Source organism: Podarcis erhardii, assembly GCF_964252035.2.
Source record: "Podarcis erhardii genome assembly, chromosome: 15".
NCBI lineage: Eukaryota > Metazoa > Chordata > Lepidosauria > Squamata > Lacertidae > Podarcis > Podarcis erhardii.
In genome coordinates, this window is record NC_138505.1 from 25,245,597 (window position 1) to 25,259,597 (window position 14,001).

Sequence of the window (14,001 nt, forward strand, 5' to 3'; positions counted from 1 at the left end):
CGCGTGCCGAGGAAAAGGATGACACACCTCCATTCATGAATATAATGGAAGCGAATTCAGTCAGTTTTCGGGCTGGGAGGCGAAAGAGACGCAGTCCTCAAATCCCCACCCCCACCCCAGCCCTGTTCCTCTCAAGTGCTCGGGAAATCTGCTGAGATGAGGCAACATTCGTTGATTTATTTGTGCTTTCTTTATCCACACCCTGCAATCTTCTAAAGCGAGGGCACACAGAGTTGCTCTAATCACTGCAGGTCTTCATTCCACCCAGTATATGTTTACACAAGATAAATGCTGGCTTGAAGCATGGCAGGAAAGACCTCAGAACATGAGCAGAGCCAGACTGAAGGATCAGGCCAAAGGCCATCCTAGTCCTTCATCCCATTCCCACAACATCCAAGCCAGGAGAGCAGGGCAGCTCCTGATACACCGACCCAACTCCTCCTAGAGGTCCTGGTTTGCTGCTGCAGGCAGCTCTCTGGAGGAATAATCATAAGGATATAAGAAGTGTCCGGGAGCTGGTCTCAGGAACTATATGTAGGAACAGAAGTACATGAGAAGACCCTGGTGGATGAGGCCAGTGGTCCATCTAGTCCAGCGTCCTGTTCTCACAGTGGCCAACCAGATGCCTGTAGGAAACCAATAAGACTTGAGCACAAGAGTCCTCTCCTCTCCTGCGGTTTCCACCATATGGCATTTCTGCCTCCAACCATGGAGACAGAGTGTAGTCATCATGGCTAGTAGCCATGGATGGCCTTCTCCTCCATGAATTGGTCCAGCCCTCTTTTACAGCCATTTAGCAGCCCACCTGTTGTCTTTGTCCATGGAGTTTTCTTAGCAGGGATACTGGAGTGGCTTGCCGCTTCCTCCTCCTCCTCTTGAGAGTCCCATGGACTGCAAGAAGATCAAACCTATCCATTCTGAAGAAAATCAGCCCTGAGTGCTCTCTGGAAGGACAGATCCTGAAGCTGAGGCTCCAAGACTTTGGCCACCTCATGAGAAGAGAAAAGACCCTGATGTTGGGAAAGATGGAGGGCACAAGGAGAAGGGGACAACAGAGGGGACAACAGAGGACGAGATGGCTAGACAGTGTTCTCGAAGCTACCAGCATGAGTTTGACCAAACTGCGGGGGGCAGTGGAAGACAGGAGTGCCTGGCGTGTTCTGGTCCAGGGGGACACGAAGAGTCGGACACGACTAAACGACTAAACAACAACAACAACAGCCCACCAGGTGTCCCAATGAGAAGCCTACAAGCAGGACCTGAGTGCTGCAGCAACACTCTCTCCTCCTGCCATTTTCAGCAACTGGTATTCAGAAGCATTACTGCTCATGACAGGCAAGAGTACAGCCATTGTGGCTAGTTGCCACAGCCAGCCCTTTCTTCCATCCATTTTTCCTGACTCTCTTTTAAAGCCATCCATGTCGGTGGCCATCACTACCACATGTGGCAGTGAGTTCTGTAGAGTAACCATGTGCTGTGTGAAGAAGGACTTTTAAAAATCAATCTGTTCCCACTCTTCCAACATTGAATGGAACTGTGGCAAGAAAAATTGATGGACTATGCGGAATTGGCAAAACTGACACACAAACTACGTGACAAGGATAACTGTGACTTTAAAGATGAATGGGAACCCTTGACGAAGTGCTTGAAGAAACAACAAAATGAACTGGACTCCTTTGCAGGTTTTGAATAAACACTCACAAATTCTTTATTGTTAATATACAGATAGATAAACTGAGGATCTTTACAATTTTATAACATGCAGACAAAATTATGCACTGAAAATCTAGAGAGAGGAGCTGAGGGAAGTCTGGGGTGGGAGGGAGGTCTTTTTCTTTTCTTTTTCAGGGGGGGAAATAATGTGGATGATTAAAATTGTTATGCTGGAATCCCTAATAAAAACATTTATTAAAAAAAAGAATGTCTATGAGTTCTAGGGTTACGGGAGAAGGAGGAAAAACTTGTTCCTATCCCAGGCAACTCCCTAGCATTGAATCATAGAGTTGGAAGGTACCCTAAGGGTCATCTAGTCCAACCCCCTGCACTGCACTCCAGGGCAATGGTCTGAGGTGGCATACCTTGGGATACTAGATGCTGGGAATTGCAAGCACTTCTGTTGCACTCAAGTCCTGCTTGCAAACAATTGGATAGCTCAGCTGGTTAGAGCATGGTGCTGATAATGCCAAGGTTGCAGGTTTGATTCCCATATGGGACATCTGCATATTCCTGCATTGCAGGGGGGTTGGACTAGATGATCCTCGGGACCCCTTCCAACTCTACAATTCTTTGATTCTGTGGCTTCCCACAGGGGCATCTGGTTGATCACTGTGAGAACAGAGTGCTGGACTAGATTGGTCTCCTTTGGCCTGAGCTAGCTGAAGAGCTTTTCATCTCTCCTCTTTCAGATTGTGCCTGTAGGCAAAGGGAAGGCAGGGGGTACTGGTTGGGAGAAGAGGAACTGACCTTTCCTAGGAAGGGAGCGCTCGGTCTCGCAGATTATCTCAAAGATGTGGGGAGAGAGAGAATGAGAGCGTTCCAGGGATGTTTCAGACAACGTGTTTCTATATCAGTACACTGGATTGTAAACCACCCTAACAATTGCCGCAGGCGATCTGGCGCTCACGACTGAAATTTTAATTGCTGCAGCTCAGCAAAGTTGCAATATTCTAAGCAAAGAAGGTTCTTTTTTTCCTGCAGGGTAAAACCATCAACAGAAAAGAATGTTAGTTGGGGCCTGTTCTCTCCTGCTAAATATTTGTTCTGAAACATCGAAGGAGTAAAGAGCCAGGTGCTTCAGGCTTGAGTGGGTGCAAAGTCCACCCCATGGAGAAAATGCTCATTTGTATGGTACACCAGACTAACTTTGCTTGTCACTACTAAAACTCAGGGCCGTCCAATGAAGCTGAATGTTGGGTGATTTGGGCAAGAATGTTGAATGCTGGGCAAGAGGAGATTCTGTTGGAGGCCGCAAATGCCTCTGAATACCAGTTGGTGGGGTTCTCAAGTTGGGAGAGTGCTGTGGCACCCAGTTTCTGCTTGCAGGTTCTCCACTGGTGCCTCTGGTAGGCATGGGATGTAATCCTTGGGGCAGTTAAATACAACATTCCTTGTTTCCAGTGCTGGATTTATGTATAGGCTAAGTAGGCTGAAGCCTAGGACCTCTAAATTGGTTGGTCCCTTACCTTTCCCACCCCGACCTGGCCACAGTGATCCATGCGACGGGCACCTCCAGGCTTGACTACTGTAATTCGCTCAATGTGGGGCTGCCCTTGAAGCTGTCCCAGAAACTCCCGGAAGCTGTACGCCGGCTCCCTCGGCCAGTAAAGCGAGATGAGCACCCCAATCCCAGAGTTGTCCACGACTGGACCTAATGGTCAGGGGTCCCTTTACCTTTACCTAAACTGGACATCACTGCCTCCTGTGGGAGGGAGTTCCACAGTTCAAACTATGTGCTGCATGAACAACTCCTTTCTTTTCTCTGTCCCAAATCTTCCAAGAGCCAGCATCGTTGGATGTCCTCTTATTTTGCCCCAAATCCTAGCCGGGAAACAAAAAGTCTGCTTTCTTTTCAATTCAGTCTCTCCAGCATTCATAGGCTCGTTTACCAGGATGTGATTCTTATTAGACAAAATTAAATGTAACCACGTTTGCCCGTTTCTTAATTGGAAATAATCTGCTGATGATTCACGACTATTGGAGATCCAGCCAGATGCTGAAATGTGGGCCTTTTTAATCTGCTGATTTCATTTTAATTTGCATACCAAAACATTAGCAGGTTTTTAGAAAGATATTAACCTTTCTGTTCTACGATGTGTGCATATATCACGTGGCGGCTGGCACAAAGTTGGGATGTGCTGAAATGAGAAGAGGACGGGGGGCTCATAAGTATGTTGGACTCACACCATGATTGAATTTCCTTTTCTCCCATGTACTAGTTAGTTGTGAGGACACTTCAGGTCTGAGGGTTACATACTCGCCGTCCTGCTTGAAATGGGAGCTTTGCTCAATTAGCCTGACAGATAAAGGGCACTGTCCCCTATTATGGGGACTGTTGGAGGCAGTATGCCTTTGAATGAAAGTTCCCAGGAGTCACAAATGGGGAGAACGGTGCCATTGTATTCTGGTCCTGCTTGCAACTTCTCGATCCCTTCTGAGCCAGCCAAGATTTCAGGTGGAATATGAGCAGGCTTGGGCCAAACAGTGTGATTTTTAATAGTGCGATAAGCAACCACACCTGAGTTTTTGAGAAGTTAAATGCTGTGTGTGTGTCCTGTAAAGACCACCAACATGTTCTGCATTGTTGTTGGATCATATAGGAGAAGGCAGCTCAGGAGTTTCAGAACCATGGATAGCTCCACATTTCAGCACAATGGATAGCACTGGGTTTCAGCACTATGGATAGCTCACATTGAGGGACTTGCTCCAAGGAAGGTAGAGAGCAGATTCTGCCTTTTTACACCTCTGCCCCTCAGACTCCTCCTCCTAGGTTCTGCCCTCTGGTGGATACCTTTAGAGTCTTTAAAGGTCAACACCCTGGCTGGAAGATGGGCATTCCTGAAGGAGCGTCTCCACCCCCATAGTTTTGCCCAGACACTGAGGTCCAACCCAGAGGGCCTTCTGGTGGTTCCCTCACTGCTGCAAGATGTGAGGTTACAGGGAACCAGACAGAGGGCCTTCTTGGTGGTGGCACCCACCCGGTGGAATGCCCTCCCATCAGATGTCAAGGAAATAAACAACTATCTGACTTTTAGAAGACATCTGAAGGTAGCCCTGTTTAGGGAAGTTTTTAATGTTTGATGTTTTATTTTGTTTTTAATCTGTTGGGAGCCGCCCAGAGTGGCTGGGGAAACCCCGCCGGATGGGCAGGGTATGTATGTATGTATGTATGTATGTATGTATGTATGTATGTATAAATAAATAAATAAATAAATAAATAAATAAATAAATAGTATTATTATTATTATCATTCCTCTACTCCTTAGCCTACCCCCTGTTCCCTGCATAGGTGAACTGGTTCTGTGGGTGGCATTTGGTTCTTCAGGGGAAGGTGTTCGTGGGCGTCCATTCTCTAATCCTGCAGACACTGAAAGTTGATCTGCAGGCTCATGTTCCTCTGCCTCAGTGGGCTCCTGAGTTTCCTTAGCAGACTCAAACCCCTACACCTGGTCAGGCTCCTTAGTTGGAGACTCTGATTAAGAGCCTTGATTTCTGATGGTCCCTGAGGTCATGACGATCACTGCATGTGGGGAGGGAAAGGAGCACCAGAAGAAAATGAGGGACAGCTAACTGCATTTGCTGCTGTTTGCGCCAGCCTTCATGCCCTCCCCTCTCACCAGCATCCCTGTGAAGACTGCCTGCTCTGGGAGGGCAGTGTTGTGCAATATGGGCTCCCCATTATTAAACGGTTGTTGTTTGTTGTTCTCCTGCCCTTCACCCTAAAGTTCCAGGGCAGGTTACAACAATAAAACACAATACAATGGTGCCTTGGTTCCTAACGCCTTGGTTCCCCAATGCCGAAAACCCGGAAGTAAGTGTTCCGGTTTTTGAACGTTTTTTTGGAAGCTGGACGTCCAATGTGGTTGTTGGCTATAGTTTCCGGGGTGCTTGAACCAATCAGAAGCCGCACCTTGGTTTTTGAAAATGTTGGAAGTCAAATGATCTTCCGGAATGTATTAAGTTTAGTGCTTTTGTTTTTGCTATTTGTTTTTTGTTTTTTGTTTTTGAGGCCTTTTCAGTTAATTTGTTTTTGTGACTGTGTGGAACCCAGTTCAGCTACTGATTGTGCGACGGAGGAAATGCATAAAAGTCTCCCATCCAAACAATGACTGTCATCAGTGCAGGTAAGATTTTTTTTAAAAAATAATAATAATAAATAATCTACAATACTGTCTTCTTTATTTTATAGTCCAGTACATTGATTATTTCTTTCATTTTGTGGATGAGTGGTCTTGTTAGATAGTAAAACTCATGTTAAATTGCTGTTTGAGGGGGTTGTTTTTAAAAGTCCAGAACGGATTAATCCATTTTGCATTACTTTCTATGGGAAAGCATGCCTTGGTTTTGGAATGCTTTGGTTTTGGAACAGACTTCTGGAACGGATTACGTTTGAGAACCAAGGTACCACTGTACTGAAAACTGTTCAAAACAACTCAAAATCACAGAAATAAGGTGGGCCCCCAAGAAGCACACCCCCAGCATCAAAAGCCAGGGTAAAGAGGTCTTGAGCATTTGTTGAAGCCATATAATGAAGGAGCTGGAAGAAGAAGAAGAAGAAGAAGAAGAAGAAGAAGAAGAAGAAGAAGAGGAGGAGTAGTAGTTTGGATCTGATATCCCGCTTTATCTACCTGAAGGAGTCTCAAAGCGGCTAACATTCTCCTTTCCCTTCCTCCCCCACAACAAACACTCTGTGAGGTAAATGGGGCTGAGAGACCTGAGGGAGATGCAAACCTGGTTCACCAGATTATGAGTCCACCGCTCTTAACCACTACACCACACTGGCTCTCTGTGGGGTGGTGGTGCCACAGCTTTGGGGTAATCACAGAGAACAGCGTCCCTCAGCTTCTGAGGGCATCAGAATTACCAAGAGGATCCCCTGTGCCGATCATAACATTCTATGGGGTCTCTAGGAAAGGAGGTGGCCTTTCAGGTACAGTCATACCTTGGTTTTCGAACAGCTTAGTTCTCGAATGTTTTGGGTCCCGAATGCCGCAAACCTGTTCCGGTTTGCGAACTATTTTTGGAAGCTGAACGTCTGACAGGGCTTCCGCAGCTTCTGATTGGCTGCAGGAGCTTCCTGCAGCCAATTAGAAGCCGCAGTTTGGTTTCTGAACATTCTGAAAGACAAACAGACTTCTGGAATGGATGCCATTCGACTTCCAAGGTACGACTGTATTTGGGGCCTGAGATGTGCTTTAAGCACTGATGTGACCATCTCAACTTGGGCCTGGAAACAAACAAGCAAACCGAGTAGCTGTTTTAAAACAGGGTTTATATGAGATCTAAACAGAACCCCAGCCAGTCCCCAGGCTGCTGCATTTTGTACCAACTGAAGTTTCTGAGTTATCTTCAAGGGCAGCTCCATGTAGAGTGTACTACAACAATCCAGTCTGGAATTGTAGCAATCTTACCCCTCTCTTTTGCACTGCAGAGTTGCCAGTGCTCCTTTCGAGCCCTTTCTGTTCTGTTTTATTCCTTCTGGTGCCTTAAGAATATGTTTTGGCAACCTTCCTGGTTTCTAAGACAGGCAAATCCACAGCTCCTGCAGTGAGAAGGCCTCTCCAATCCCACAGCCGCTTCCTAATGGTCTGGCTGGGTCCTGTGCTTTCATGTAATACAGTTTTGAGCTTGACTCCAAGGGCTGGGGGGCGGAGTGGGTCAGGAATCGGGGAAGAGGAAATGGCTGAACAAGGTTGGAATTGATTGATGCCTCAGAGAGTCTCCTGCGGGAGAAGGATAAAAGGGGCGGGGGGAGAGGGAAATTTGTCTGCTAGAGAATGGAAAGAGGGGCTAAGAGAGCCAGCATGGTGGAGTGGTTAAGAGCGGTAGTCTCATAATCTGGTGAACTGGGTTCAATTCCCTGCTCCTCCACATGCAGCTGCTGGGTGACCTTGGGCTAGTCACACTTCTCTGAAGTCTCTCAGCCCCACTCACCTCACAGAGTGTTTGTTGTGGGGGAGGAAGGGAAAGGAGAATGTTAGCCGCTTTGAGACTCCTTAAAGGGAGTGAAAGGCAGGATATCAAATCCAAACTCTAAAACAAGCCCCAGGTTTCACTGATTTTTATCCATGTTTTATTGATAACTGTTTTCCGCTTGAAAATAAAACTACATTAATGTAGGTTTTTTTTGCTGTTTTTATTATATATACCACTTAGGGCAGTGGTTCACGAACCTTTTCAGGTCACTACCAACTTGGCTCCATAAACTCATCCCCAGTGGCCCCTACCTTACTGTATAAAAAGCATTACAGTGGTACCTTGGTTGTTGAAAGGCTTGGCTCCCAAACAAATCGGCTCCCAAACACTGCAAACCCGGAAGTAAGTGTTCTGGTTTGTGAACATTTTTTGGAAGCCGAACTTCTGATGTGGCTTCCGTGGCTTCTGATAGAGTGCAGGAAGCTCCTGCAGCCAATCGGAAGCCACGCCTTGGTTTTTGAACGTTTCCGGGAATTGAATGAACTCCCGGAATGGATTAAGTTCAACAAGCAAGGTACCACTGTATTCAGAATAGTAGTTTGCCTGACCCACTAAGGAAGATAGCAACACAATAGAATTCAAAATGGTAAGAATTAATTGCACATTTATTCAAAATCCAGTTAAAGCTATTTAATTAATTCACGAAAGTTAACTCGATCCAATGGTGCCACTTTTTCAAAGTCTGATATTCATTTACACCTCCAGTGTCCTCATGCTTCCTCTTTGCCTCTTAGCACCACTCCTCCGGGGGCACCACTACATACTTAGGGAACCATTGACTTAGGAAGCTTTGTGATTCGGTGGCCTATAAATCTTTTTAAATAAATAAAATAAGAGGGGCGTCGTGTGTGCGTGGAGACAAATGGAGACTTATCTCCCAGTCCACAAATGAGGAAAACTGCTAGCAAGACATTTAAGGTACTATTGTCTCAATTAGGACTGCATGGAATACCCCCCCCCCAGGTTACAGTTCTCAAGTGGAAAATAGCAATTTCAGAGGGTAAAACCTGTCTCCTGAGAAACGCTGTGCACAAAGATTTATTGCTTTCTGGTGCTGTCCCCAGCCACCCAGTCTGGGTGTCACTGTCTCCTTTTTAATTAATTTTTATTTCCCATTGCCTCGGAAGGTGGAAGACTTCCCTTTGTTGGAGATTTTTAGATGGTGGTTGGATGGTCATCTGTCAGGGATTTTTAAAGCTGTGATATCTGTATTGCAGGGGGTTGGACTAGATGACCCTTCTGCTACCCTTCCAGCCCCACAGTTCTTCAATTCTATTATTCTAAGAGTAGGAAACTGAGAGGAATCAAAATGGACAGGTTTGCTCACCCCTAGGACCAAAGATCAGACAGGTTTGCTCACCCCAAGGTCCATCCCCCTCTGTTATATCAGTACTATAATTAATCTGAGTTTGGTTGCTGGGATAGCTCAGTCGGCAGAGCATGAGACTCTGAATCTCAGGGTTGTGGGTTCAAGCCCCACTCTGGACAAAAGAGCCCTGCATTGCAGGGAGCTGAACTAGATGACCCTCATGGTCCCTTCCCGATCTACAATTCTGTGATTCTTGCTTAGGCATTATGGAGTTGGGAGAAACAGGAAGCCAGCCACCGGTCCAGCTGCAGATCACAGTTATTTGGAAAGGTTTGCTTGTAGGTGGTGATAACAGGCAAGATGGCTGCCAGAGTGGGGGGGGGGAGGCTAAGGGCCACAGGGACTCCCTTATCTCTGGTTGACCCCAAAACATAAATTCTTCCATCAGGTGGGCCGGAAGGGGTGGGGTCTACCCAATGCCTATGCCCAACCGCTTACATCTGTAGTAAATAAAGTTCTGGCCCGATTTCACCCAAATATTTGTTGTCATGTCTCTTATGCTTGGTATTGGGGAGGACCGAAGTGAAAGTGGGGCTGTCCTTGGCACATAACGGAAAACTGGGGAATTAAAAACATCCCTGTTAGTTTCTGGAGAAAGTGAGAGGTAAAAGCTGCGTTGATTTGCCATCGTGCCAAACGTCTTCTTCTGCTTCTTCCCCAGCTAGAACTCCAAAGCATGAAAGCCCTTTTGAAACTCATCATTCCTGGGCAACTGTGCTCTCTGCTGGAAAGAAAAGGGAACCTTGATTGTCATGGCACCAGCTGTTTCTTTCTCTAAGGCAGGAAAAACAAAACAAAAACACAGAGCAGGGATACTCATCAGCCATTCATTGCTCTTGCAAACATCTTTGCACCAGGAGCGGAGAAATGGTCTCTCTCTCTCTCTCTGTCTCTGTGTGTGTGCACGTGCGCATGTGTGTATGTTGCCAGATTTGTACCTACTGAAAGCATCAGACTTTGTTAATCAATGAGTTGCTGCTAAGCAGAAACAGCCTGCTCGTGTCACAAGCCAAAGACTCTCTCTCTCTGCTTAGTTGCATTCAAAGGACACATGTTTTCTTTTCCAGACAGGTGGTGGTGGTTCCCACCAGGGCCTAAAATGCTCCAAATACTGCCACTTTCCCTCTTAGGGGACTTGCTGCAGATCCTTGATCATTTTGGCTGCTCCTTCCTAAAACTTTTCCACCCCTATAATATTGTTACACACCACCCCAATCTTCAACCAGCTGGAGACTCCAGGGGTTCCTTGCGCTTCTCCAGGTTTTCTTGGAAGGAAAGTCCACAAAGACTATCATGTCTTTAGGATATATTGTTAAGTTGTGGGTGAACATATCAGACGACACAGCGATTCTTCAAAGAGCTCTTGTTTATTCAGAGGTCAGAACAGAACTGAACTGAAGGGTTCAGTCAGCCTACTTATACAGAGCTCCAGTACAATGTAACTGTAACAACTTTCTGTAACTATCCAATCACTGAACGTCACTTTCGATCCCTTATTTGCATATGTGGACCTGAACTATCTACAGTATCCCCCTGCTGGCCCAGGGCGAGAACTTCAGTACATAACATATATGGTTTTATTTACACATATATACCGCTTGGGCACAAGATGGAGGGGCTCACAGCACTAGCACCCCAACATATCTCACTTCTCTATTAGTCAAAGATTTGAATCCAGTGCTGAGCAAGCAGGTCTCTGTGTCTCCAGCTTCCAACCTGCTTCCAGCTCAGCTCACACCACTCTGCCTATTGTTAGGCAGGTAGGGAGGTGGCTCATTTATTTCTTCTATGGTACAAAGGCAATTTCTTTGATTATACTAATCACGGTGCTTAACTAGGCAGCCAAAACCTGTAGCAATATCCTTTCTGAGCTGCCTGTGGAGAAGAACTCTGGGTTTTTTTGTTTAAAGTAGAGCAACATAGGATAGACAAAAAAAAAAAAGTCCCTTTAGGCTTTTAACTTTTTTTTTTTAAAAAAAACCCTCACCTGGCTCCTGTCTGGGGTGAACATGATTTGGCTTCCTCGCTGCAATTTAGCTACTCTGCCAACACACCAGTAGAGCCTAGATTGGATGTATATTTCTTCCGGCATATGGCACACTCCCTCTGAACAAGGAGTTTCCATTCGTTCTGCAAAAAAGCGACCCGGGGGCCAAGGGAAATCTTTGGCATTTTCTGAGTCTCCTTGCATGCATTCCTCCAGCGAAGAAGAACAACATGCGGCCTCCGGGGACCGGTTGATTTTTTTATGGCTGAAAAGTGACAAACGGTCCCTGGCTTTCCAGGCCCTGAGGCTCTGCCTGCATCATGCCTGGCTTGGGGAGTGATACATGGCCATCAAGGAGCGGTCGGTCTTCATGGTTTCGTGGAAGTGCTGTTGAGAGGCAGGTTAGATGTCGAAAAAATAATTCATGGGCCAGGAGGGAAACGGTTTCACATCTCTGGGAATTGACCTGTCATCCAAGACACCTGCTGTTAAGAAGAAAAAAGAATAGAGAGTTCCCCCCCCCCCCTTGAAGGTGCCCTGTGCATGGAAATGTGTGACCTTTCCTGAGACTGAAGAACAACTGTGTGCTGTTGTGAACCACAGGGGATCTAAACAATGAATGAATGAATGAATGAATGAATGGGTGCTTCAGTCCATTTAACTGGTAGATTAGCCCACTGCAAGCAGAGTTGATTAACCAGCGAAGATCATTTTAAACTGGTGAGTCTGTGAGCTTAGGGGCTATGGTTCTATGGCAGGGGCTATTGATGGCCGCTTGCCATGATGGCTCTGCTCTGCTTCCTTGGTCAGAGGCAGTAATACGTCTGAATACCAGTTGTTGGAAATGGCCGGAAGGCAGAGTGCTCTTGTGCTCAGGTCCTGCTTGAGGGTTTTAATTTCCTGAAATAGGAGTCTTCGCTTACCGGTATGTTGAATTGCTGTGTATTTTTAGAGTGGGGTTTTTGCTTTGGCAGTAGTAGCTCTCTCATGCGATTGGCTGACTGTGAGTCACATGAGAGAGGCGTTCCATTCTGTTGTGACTGTTATTCAAGTAACTGTCGTTTTTAACCAGTTTCTGTTCTTTCCTCTCTCTCTATGTGAGGGAGAATGGCTGCTGAGAGAGGTTTCAGTGTGGACAGTGTGTTTCAGTGTGGTCTGCCTGGGGTGAAGCAGAGGAAGATCTCTAAATGTTAATGGGGAGAAACCTGTGCTCTCTATAAGGAACGAAGTGAATAAGCATGAGATATGTTCTTCTCTGTTATACGTTTATGAAAGTAAAGTTATTTTGAATATTAAGAGTCTGGACATTGCATATCATCTATATACAGTGGAACCTCGGTTGCTGAATGTAATCCGTTCTAGAAGACCATTTGACTTCTGAAACATTCGTCAACTGAGGCGCAATTGCCGGTCGGCAAAATCCATTGACAAAATGGAGAAACATGACTAAGAAGCCATTCAACTTCTGAGGCACATTTGAAAACGTAAGCATTCACTTCCGGGTTTTCGGCGTTTGAAAGCCGAAATGTTCAACTTCCAAAACATTCGACAACCGAGGTTCCACTGGATATAGATATATATACCCTAGTGTAGGTTCTAACTAACCTGTTGGTCATCCGTAATATAGAAATGATTATAGGAGATATGCCTATATCCCCCAGGCAATCGTGTATAAAGTTTGGTTTCAGTATGAAGCTCTCAGGAGAGACTTTGGGGGCATGATTAACTTTAGGAAGTGTATGAGGGTGAGAGCGAGCCAGCCATGGTGAATGATTTGATATCGATTCCCTACAGGCAGGTTCCATTCATTCTGAGTTCCAGAAGGACATTTAATCTTTGTTAAAAATAAATAAGTTCAATTATTGGAAAGGGGCAAAAAATACAGTAGCGTATTTATTGCAAGTAAATCAAAAGTAATTACTCTGGGAAAAGTTCTATTTTGGAGGCTTTCAGCCACACGTTGCATGCTGTGTCTCTGATTGTCATGGGGGAAAAAAATGGAATTTGGAAGTGATGGAGCAGAGATGTGCTTGTGCTTGCGCTGTGTGCGAGTGTTGAGCAAAGAGAGGAAGAGCACTGAGTTTCAGGCAGGGCCAATCGACAGACCTGGATACCTTGCAGTTGAGGGTGGGATGAGGTGGAGCTCATTTGTGGCCAGGAAAAGCAGATACCTGAGCAAGTCTGTATAAGGAGTGTCAGTGGACCCATTCAAGCCTCTTGGCTTGGTGTAGCTCATCGCAGGAAGCTGCCTGAACCAAGTCTGACCATTGGCCCATTTACCTCAGTACTGTCTACACTGACTGGCAGTGGTTCTCCAGGTTTTCAAGCAGGGGACATTTGCCAATTTGCATTTTCCTGGTGCAGAAAGTATTGATCTGATGTGTAGAGATCTTTCCTATTCTAATTAATTCAAGAGGGTTCTGGAGGCTTCTCTGTGTGAAAGAAAGAAGCAGAAGGTTCATGATGTTTGGGTTATTCTTTCAGAGAAGATGAGTACAGCTGGCTTAAACTGGTTCTGTTACCTCTTTCTATCAAGGTAATGCTGACTATAAAAGTAAGGCCAGAAGGAGCCTGGGATTCACTCTTTTCTATCTATTTTTCCTCCTGGTGTGGTGTTCTGTACATAGTATGCTTAGTGTTAAGGTTTAGATTTATTATAAGTTATTGTAAGTTTAAGTTAAGTCTGCTGCAACTGGATTTCTTATGACAGTGCCAATCCTGAATGTATTGGATTTGTAACCATTATGCTCAATTGCCTTTAGTAGCAGTAAAGCTCTGCTAGATGAAATATTAATTGTCTCTGGTCTATTTTTTGGGGAATTCTGCAATGTGCTAAGTTTTTACTCTGCTAACTATACATTGGAATCTACTCTGGATCAATACTGAATAGAATTCAATGACAACATTCTCAGCCCGAACCTGTAGATTCTGCCAAGAACTGAATCTGGGACCT